Here is a 9415-nt window from a genome sequence, read left to right as displayed (position 1 = left end):
AAGTAACAACAATGGCAGTATTGTTGGGAAAAATGCAGAAAACCCATCTGCTGAGGACGTGTGGCTGAGTCATACACAAAAATCCAAAAGAGAACTGTGCATCCTGTAGAGCAATCTGGTATTCAGCTGAGAGAAGATCTGAGCTAGCGACAGGCTGGACCTGCTTTCTGAACACCTTTCTAATGGAAAAAAAAAAATAATAAAATAAAGATACTTAAAAAAAAAATTCAAATAAAATGTTCCTACTTGTTCAGCTGATGGAGTGACCTTTACAGAAACTTTAACAAATTTCCAACCTCTGAGTCTTAGGTTTGAAATATGAATTTAAAAAGGGGGGGAAGGTAGAATGGGAGTGTGTCATTTCTTTTGGTATTTTGTTTCCAGCTCTATCCTTTGATCTCTGCAGCAGTGTAGTTCAGACAATCTGTAGGAATATTGCTAAACCAAGTTACTTTGTTATATTTTATTTCAGCCATTTGTCAGCATATGCCATAAAAATTTTAGTTTTCTCTCTTGATCTTTATCAGAGATTGCTGTTTCTCTTTGATGTCTCCCTCCTTATTTGACATTTGGGTCTGGTTTCCCATTTAATTATCTAACTCGCCATTGCTATTTTTGTTTAAAAGTTCACTGCAATATTTTACTCCTCCTGTTTCTCAGTGCATTCCTCTGTGCTCCATCTGAGGCACAAGCAAACGAGGAGGGCAGTCGGCATGTCAGGGAGCACTGGGCCTGAACCCTCCTGGGAACGTAGGGCAGCCAGCCGGTCCCGCTCAGTGAGCCTGGGCTGCAAAGGTAAGCACTGATCCTGGGTCTCCAAAATCAAGATTTTCAGGAGCCATTCTTTATCTGAATGAAAAAGTTAGTCCATTTCATGTAGGTTTGAAAGTCTGAAGTGTAAACATGCAATTAAATATCTGTAGAATATGTCATTTCATAGAGCCACAGTTTCTACAAACCACCTTACAAAAAACACCATCCTCGGTGGATGACTGTATCAGAAAACAGAAGGAATTCCTCAGGTTCTGTAGCTCTAAAGCCTTGCTCTAAAGTCTTTCTCATCTAGATTGCAGTTTAGAGGGCATTTCAGAGGAGTAGAACTTGGGTAGTACAAGGAATTTGATCCCAAAGAATTTACCCTCAACAAAGGCAAGCTGAAGCAGGGAGGGCATTTCACCTCCCTCCGCTTTTTGGGGAGCAGATTGAAGCGGTGAGGGGCTACCACATGAGCAGCAGCTCAGCAGGCACTAGGTGCATGCTGTGTGCATGTATTCCAGAAAGATGTTTCCAAAGGACTGGGAGCAGGCTCAGGATACCTGGCTCTTGGGATGGCTTGCAAGCCATAGGCCATTGACCTAGGTGTGAATGACCAAAGAAAGAATGACAACTTGATCTGTGCAGTTTATTACTACATGGTGGGGGTATGAGAACATGAAATTTAAGGATTAACCAGGCTGTGCTCCTTGCAACCTGTCCTTGTGGGGTCAGCAAGAGTGGAATAGACACAATTCAGCTTTATGCTGAGCATGGCTTGTGAGAGGACAGAGGATGTCTGCAACTGTTTCGTGCTCTGGGGTAAGGGGCAAGTCAGAAGAACCTCTCTATGGGTGCCCCAGAATAAAAGACAAAAATGTTTCCATTGATTATGATGAAGAGCAGAACTGGGGCTGTGCACAGCTACGGGGTTAGCCCTGGCATATGGCCTGAGGGTCTTCGGCACAGGGTGTGGAGCTCCATCTGGCAGGCCCAAAGACGCTTATCCCCTGGGAGCCGCAGCGCAGCTCTGCAGAGTGAACATATTGTGCTTCTGCCTGGGTGACCTCCTCCCCGCCCCCAGTTTGGCAGCCAGACTAAAACAGTGGAGGGGAATAAAAGGTTTGATCAACCCCCTTCTTCCCCTTTTTTCTTTGGTGGGGGTCTTTTTCCCCCTTTTCAAATGAAATCTTCGAAAGCAAAGAAGAAACTTGAGAAGTGACGGTTCCAGCCTGCTTACTGAAGTTTCTCATGAAGTGCTTGTAAAGAAAGAGGCAGACCCAGTTTCAACACCCTTCTCTGCCTGAGAAGAAGGAATTTGCAATTCCCACCATTAAAGAAACTACCCCAACTACTGTAATAGTAGTTCTATGTCCCTCTTGTACTGGGGAGCCCAGAACTGGACACAATACTCCATACTCAATACTCAATACTCAGCCTGACCTACTGAGTCCACCGCTAAGCCAGGTACCTAAGCACCACGTCCACTCATCTCTTAGACACCTTCAGGGATGGGGACCCCACTTAAGTGAGATGTTTGGTAACACTAAGTAAAATAATAACACAGTCCCACTCTGTAATCAAGAGGGAGCTGTTTCCTAGCTCTAAAGTCTTTCTCATCTAGATTGTAGTTTAGGGGGCATTTCAGATGAGTAGATCTTAGGTAGTACAAGGAATTTGATCCCTAGTCATTGGGAGTAAAGGAGTGACCCCTTATGTTCCCATCAGGTTATAGTCTAGCTGAAGGTTTTGAGGAATCCTTGTGGAGGTCCTAGGGTATCCTTGAGTTCAGTAATCAGAGGTCGGGGACAGAGCTGACTATGTCGATTAAGAAGAGGTCATGTTTTTATTATTTATTTATTTATTTTAAGTATGAGGAGCGATTTGAATGTTGGGCAAGGTTTTCTAGCAGTGATGAGCACTAAACTGGAGCAGCCTCTTAAGGGAAGAGAAGGAAGCTTCACTGACAGCAAGCCTCTTAACATCAGACTGGACAAAGCTGTATAAAATATCCCTCAGGGAGCAGATTTCTAGTAATATTTTCTTTTCCTTGGTGTAATCCTATTCCAGTTGTAACTTTCTGCATACATGAAAGGCCTTGTTTCTAATGGGCAGTGACAACAATGCACCAATGGTGTAGAGAAACACCTTTTTTGCCTTAGCACCTCAAAAGGCAGGAAGTTTAAGCCTCAGGGATTTCAAAGTATTGAGCCATCTATTTCCCCACGTAGGGTCAAGTTCAATCTCATCCCCCCAAATACAGCAGTAAGTCCTTTCCTTCTCCAGTTGCTTGCAGACGAAGTCTTCATGAGTGGATTTTACCTTGAGGACCCACAGGGCAGTGGGAGAAGCAACTTGTGACATGCAGTTGGCCATCTCATCCCCACAATTCATCATGTCACTCATGTGTGTCCCGGGTGGTGACAATGGACAGGACCTGGCTCCTCATTTCAGCAGGGCTCTCAGCTTGCTCTGTCAACAGGCTTTGCATCCTTTTTCACAGAAAGGACGGTTCAGGTGGCAGCAGAGGGTTCCCTATTTCCTTCCCCAGCACACCATGGGTCCTTGCGAAGGAAGGAGTTTGCATCTGATTTGTTGCTGTGCATTTCTTTAAAAGTCCGCTGCTAATATCTTCCTAAGTTTCCTTTCAAAGTTATCATGGGGGAAAAAAAAAATAGAGAGCTAAGGCATTAAGGGCTTTACACGCTCAAAAGTACAGCAGCAGAAAAACAAAGAAACTTAATCTGGGATACACAAAGAAGAAGTGCTGGGGGGAGGCATGATGTAGCTGTAATGAGAAACGGCAAGATTGACATGTAAAAGATGGGACAGGCAGCAGAGTATAAACAGTAGCTGCAGTTTATTTGTAACTTTCATTTTTAGGTGGGGATGATTGACACATGGATGGGCTGGATGAAGGTAACCTCCCTGATCTTTAACTTGCAGGTCACATGGAGAAAACTTTGAGAAAATACTCCAACATGTAGATGTCAAATTGACTGACAGCCGCGTGTGAGGTGAATTGCATTTACTGGCTTTTTTACATGCATCACTTCACAGAAATGATGGCTGCCATTTGAACAAAAAGACATCCTTCCCGACCGGGGTCAACAAACTGACAGTGCCCACCCATTAATAGAAAACACTGTCATTTAAAATAAAACGCCGTGGAGAAAACTTCAAAAATCTATTAGCCAACACAGCAGATAGTACCAGTTTATGCCCATGAATTACTGTATACTATTCCAGTGTTAATGTACAGCGCAGTGTGTGGTACAATTTTCATCTGTAACAATATATATAGAATGCCATATGGCTGACAGCATGTACTACACATGTCAGCTTCTTCTGTTTTCTAGCTCTGTACATCTTATTTGCTTCTGTCTAATTATCTTGTTCTGTTGAGGGGAGGGAAAGAAAATAATAAAAGCCAATGAGCATTCAACGATCAAGGGCAGCAAATAGTGCCAGTTACTTAATTCCAGCACTAATGTGTTTCTGCAATATTTCTTCAAAGATGCAAAAAGACATCCCTTGCGTGAGGGGGAGTGTGGTGTTGGAATAAAGGCTCTGTCTATGGTGTTTCAGAAAAAAAAGAAAAAAAAAAGAAAAAAAAAAAAAAGAGTAAAAAGCCAATGAGAAAGAACAGCCCATGCTTTAAGTTGTCTGCTTATATTATTTAATTTTAGGTATAATTTTTCCAGCTGCTAAAATGTGCCCATATTGCTGCCTATTCTTAACTCTCTGTCTAAAAGAAATACCTTGATTTTTTTTTTTTCCCAGCAGAAGAAAAATAATGCTGACAAAAAATGATGTAAAATTGTACCCCAAGACCAGAAATGGTCTAAGGAGCTCCTTAGAACTTAAAGACCTGAATTACAGTTTTTCAGAGGGTTTTTATATTGTTTAAAGGTCAAAGCACCAAGATTTGTCTTCGGAGGCTTAGTCCTGGCTTGTCTGTCAGTCATTCTCAGTCTCTTAAAGGCCAGAGGCAATTGCCAGAGCCTCCTCCTTGTTGTGCTTGTTTTTTAGTGAGCAGTTGCTCCACTGAGACGTACAGCCTGCAAGAGTGGCCCCCATCTTTTCTGGAAGGGGAGCAGGGGACAGGGAGGGCATGGTGGGAATACCACTTACCTGCCCCCAAATGGGGCTTTTCCTGCTCTCCCCATTCCTCCTGAGTCCAGCGCTTCCAGGACAGCAGGCTGGCTGCAGGGATTCTAGGAGGGGACGGGAGGTTGAAGGGTCTTTCATGGGCTTTCACCCAGTTACGAAAAACATGTGTGCATTTGCCTTCAAGTGTCAGGCTGCAAAAATCTGTTGGATTTTGCATACCGATTCTGGGTAAGTTTCTTGGAATAGCCCTTGAAGAAGGGCAGGAGTTAGCAGGGAGTTCAAGGGGCTTGCATTTCACATGTGAGGGGTAACTTGTCAAGAACTGAGATCTTCCAGCTTCTGCTGCCCAAGTGCTGGCGGTGACAGGGATGGAGAATTTGGGACGTGCTGCTGCAGTAGTTTCTTGCTGGACTGTAAAGCAAAACCCTTGACTCCGTGGTTAGAAATGATTGGTTGGTCCAACGCAAACTTAAAATAGTAATGTGCCTGGATCATTAACTTTTACTAGCTTCAGCTTTTGAAATGAAGCTCAATGCCATGCTGAAAGTCAGTATAGTTAGAAATGAATTATGAAATTGGTTGGGAAAAGCAAATGACCCAAGCAAGTGGCTTCGTGCACTGATTTTAGGGTGGCAGATGCTAAATAATACTAGTTAACATTAGTCTGTGTGTATAATATGTTCATGAGTTAGGGGCATAAAGTGAATTCCAATTTTAATGCACACAGAATCGTCTTCCAAGCAGGTAAAAAAATGCATGATCCATGAAAGCGGTGTCCAGAACTGCCTCGATGAGGTGCCCATGGTCTGTGTGGGTGGGAGGTTCCAAAAGGGGTCATTCTTTGATCAGTAAGGCAATTTTTCCTTAACATTTTCAATATCAAAATGGTTTTTATTGTAGATATCTCATTGAAAATTCAGGAAGCAGCCGAAGTTAACAGCACTCTGCTCTGTTGTGTGAGGATCCCTTGCCATATTTTCTCTTAAACCTAATTAAACATGACTATCCATTTAGGAAAAGAACCCTTAGTATCATTTTCCAAAAGTTTACTTAATTCAATATATTATCACTTTATGCGATGACATTTTGCTCAGTGGTAGTGCCATTTCTGCTAAACTTACAGCATGATTGCAGCTGGAATTTCTTACTCCCAGTAATGTTTGTGCTTCCTTTGAGTTGCCTTGAAATTTGTATCATTTCCAAGTACGTGATATTTCATTAACACACATTTCTTCTCGTTCGTATTTTTGTTGATTGTGTCAGATTCCTTCTGTACAAATTCCATGGTAATTATGAGGAAGAAGCATGTTCCACGCTCCCATTTTGGTGTGAAACCTGTTTCAGCAAATGGCATGTAATTCCTCTCTCCTAACTTTAAAGTGGAGATTTAATTTTCACACCGGAGGTGTTTGAAAATCCAAAATAGGGGTGTAGTGCAGCAAGGCAGAAATAGAAAACTTTTAACATAGAAAATATGAATATTTAATACAATGAAAAACAAATCTGAAACTCTAGAAATCACTCCAAAGAGCATCTGGTTTCCCCACTGAACATGGCTTCAGTGAGATCTGAGGCTGTGCAAAGACTTCAGGGAGAGCCTCCTTGTCTCAACGGCTGATGCAGAGGCCATGGCAGAGTTTTCTCTGCATCCTACTAACTGCAGATATCCTGGGACCTGGAAGGGGCGAGGAACAAAAAGGAAGATTTCTTAGGGGTGGAAGGAGTCGTAGTTCTAGTTTTGTATTGCAGAAAATCCATGTTGCAATGTTGAGGAAGAAATTGTGACAGCATTAAAATGCTTAATCTGGGGGAAGAAGTCCTGGGGCAAAAAAAATGAGAGCAGGGTGGTCTTGGAGCCACAGGATGGAGGAGCTGTGTGCCCCCAGATGTGTGCTCACTCTAGGGCACAAACAAGCTGGCCTTTGCTCTATTTTTCTGTTTTCCTCCCTAAAACAATGACAATTAGAAGGATCAAAATATCAACACGTTTGAGTCTGAGCATCTTACAGAATAAGCACACTGCTGTATACATTATTGCAAATGTTATATACTGCGAGTTAAACTCAGCTCTTTCACCCTCAGCCATGGAAATTCAGCCCTCCCAAAATGGGCAGTTGACGAAGATGAAGTACGAATGGAAAAAATAGTTAACTTATCCATGACAAATTACAGGATCAAGTTCTACTATATTTCATTAGTGCAATCCAGAGTGCTTCAGTTATTTGAGCATCATTTCTCTGGCTTTCTACCAGGGCAGCTTAAGCAGTGGAGTATACCATGCTCTAATGCCTGTCAGACTGATCAGACTGAGTAGTATTTTGGTGTTGAATAAATTATTTTTATGATGTCTCAAAAGTACGCCCGAGCCAGGCTTCCCGCTCGGCTCAGGCCACCAGGCACCTGGGCTGGCTGGGCTGCCTACACAATGGCCATGGGTGACATTTTGTGGCAGTAATATCCCAATAAACTCACCCGCCAAAACGAATATCTCCAGCGTCTCTCCTGAAGCATATGCTTGTACTTCTTGTGGCTAAAACAGAGTGTTGCCTGCCTTTATGTTCCCTGCTTGTTGGTTCGTCTCACAGGTCTCCTTCCCTCTTGTTTGCTGCTCTGGGCGGGTATTTCTGTATGAGAAAAGGACTGTATGCATTGCAGTTTGGTCTAGGGATGACTTCTGGGTAATGTTAATCATTAATTCTAATGATGTTAGTGGTTTGGGTCCCATTTCTGAGTTGCAGGTTTGCAAACACTTATATTAGCCTGAAATGTTCAGAATAAATGCGAGGCATCATCTGTAATGGGTATGAATGGCTCACTTATTGGAAATGGTGTGAGTGATTAGCTTTGGCGCTCTGGTCATTAATTTTGGTCACAGACACTTACAAGGAAGCAGAAAGCCTGCAGGAAAATCATGCCAGGCCTTTGCATCTCCCCTTTCCACTAGGAAAGACATTCCTGCTTCCTCTGCCCTGGGGCTGTGACAGCTCTGGTTTTCCTCATTCCCCATACTTGCAGCAAGCTTCCTTGTGGATAGGTTCTAGTTAAATGACCTTTTGTGCCTGCTATTTGTATATTTACAAACAGTGAGTGAGTTCTCAGCTTTTCCTATTTCTCCCCTTCAATAGCATGTGCTTCTTCCAGGACAGCTGGTGCCTTCGTGCTTCCAGTTCTCCTTACCCAAACCCCACCAGCTTTGTATTCTTTCCCTTAGAGTGTAATCTGCTATTGGAGCTGCTGACACAATGGTCATATTTCCAGCTTTGTGTATCTGGCTACGCAGTGGGAAAGACAGTTCCCAGAGCAACTGCTGCAATAAATGCTTTTTGGCATCCAGATGTGAGCCCGTTCCTTTTCCTTGCTGTTCATGCACCGTCTCACAGCCATGCATCAAGGCGTGCGGACAGACAGGGAGGCAGATGGTGATGCTGGCTGGGTGCTGGCATTGAACAGGGGCTTTCCAGGGGGAGGGAACCCAGCTCAGCTCCTCCTGCAGCGTTACAGAGGAGACCTCTGTAAGGTCAGCAGCAATGCTGTTCTTTGCTTCAGCATCGCCGGGCTTGCAGATGGGCAATTTGCTATCCATTTCAGCCACAGGTATGGCTGAAAGCATCCTGCTAAGATACCAGACAGGTATGCTGGGATAGGAAGCCAACCTCAACGTGGCAAACCCAAGCTTACATCAGTGTGCTGTCAGTCCTCCTGCTCCGTGGTGTAATGCTCTTCCCAAGTGGCCTGGGGTTACTGCGATTCTTGGTCTGCGATTCTCGGCTGTGCTTTATGCCACATTCCTAAAACTGCAAAAACATTTAATCTATCTTATTCCAGTGAAATAAAATTTAGATACACCATTAATAAAAATGCCTCCCATGGGATTTCCTGCAGCCCTTATAGATGGATTTCTTTCTCGCTATTCTCTACCGGTGGGATGCTGAAATTCTCGGAAGGATCTACAGATTCAGAAGGTATAAGGAGGGACTTCTAGCTCTTTGAATTACTTTATCATCCTTCCTCTATCTGTGCCATATGCTAAATAATGCTGTTAAATTTGGCTTTGATTTTCATTGTTTTACAGTCTTGTAACATTCATAATCTTGGCTAATCCAAAGAGTGTTTGTTTGGGAGTCTTATTCATTATTTAGGCCAAAATATTAAAAAAGATGTCTGTCAATTATAGGACTTTGCTTTTTTGTGAGTTTCACTCAGGGTTTCTGGACTTGTTCTCTGCAGCAGTGCAGAGCACCTTACTTCCACAGCAGCCAGCAGAAGCTTTGGAGAAATGTTCCTGTCTTGTAAAGCAGAGAGTGTACTGGGCTGCGTAGTGGGTCTCTTCTGCAGGAGACACAAAGTGACCTCTTAGGATTGCACTGCAATGAGAAAATAATTTTAATCAAAAGGTAGTTACATTGGCCTGGCCAAACTCTGCCCTAAGAAATGCTGTTTGCATCTGCTCAACTCAGCACATTCACTGGGCACAGCATTCAGCAAAACCTCCTTCCAAGACTGTTGCGTTCTTGCTGTCAGCTCTTGAAAAAACTACTCTCCTTCATCC

The sequence above is a fragment of the Oxyura jamaicensis genome, chromosome 6 (assembly GCF_011077185.1).
Source record: "Oxyura jamaicensis isolate SHBP4307 breed ruddy duck chromosome 6, BPBGC_Ojam_1.0, whole genome shotgun sequence".
Lineage (NCBI taxonomy): Eukaryota > Metazoa > Chordata > Aves > Anseriformes > Anatidae > Oxyura > Oxyura jamaicensis.
Note: the sequence above shows the minus strand (reverse complement) of the source record.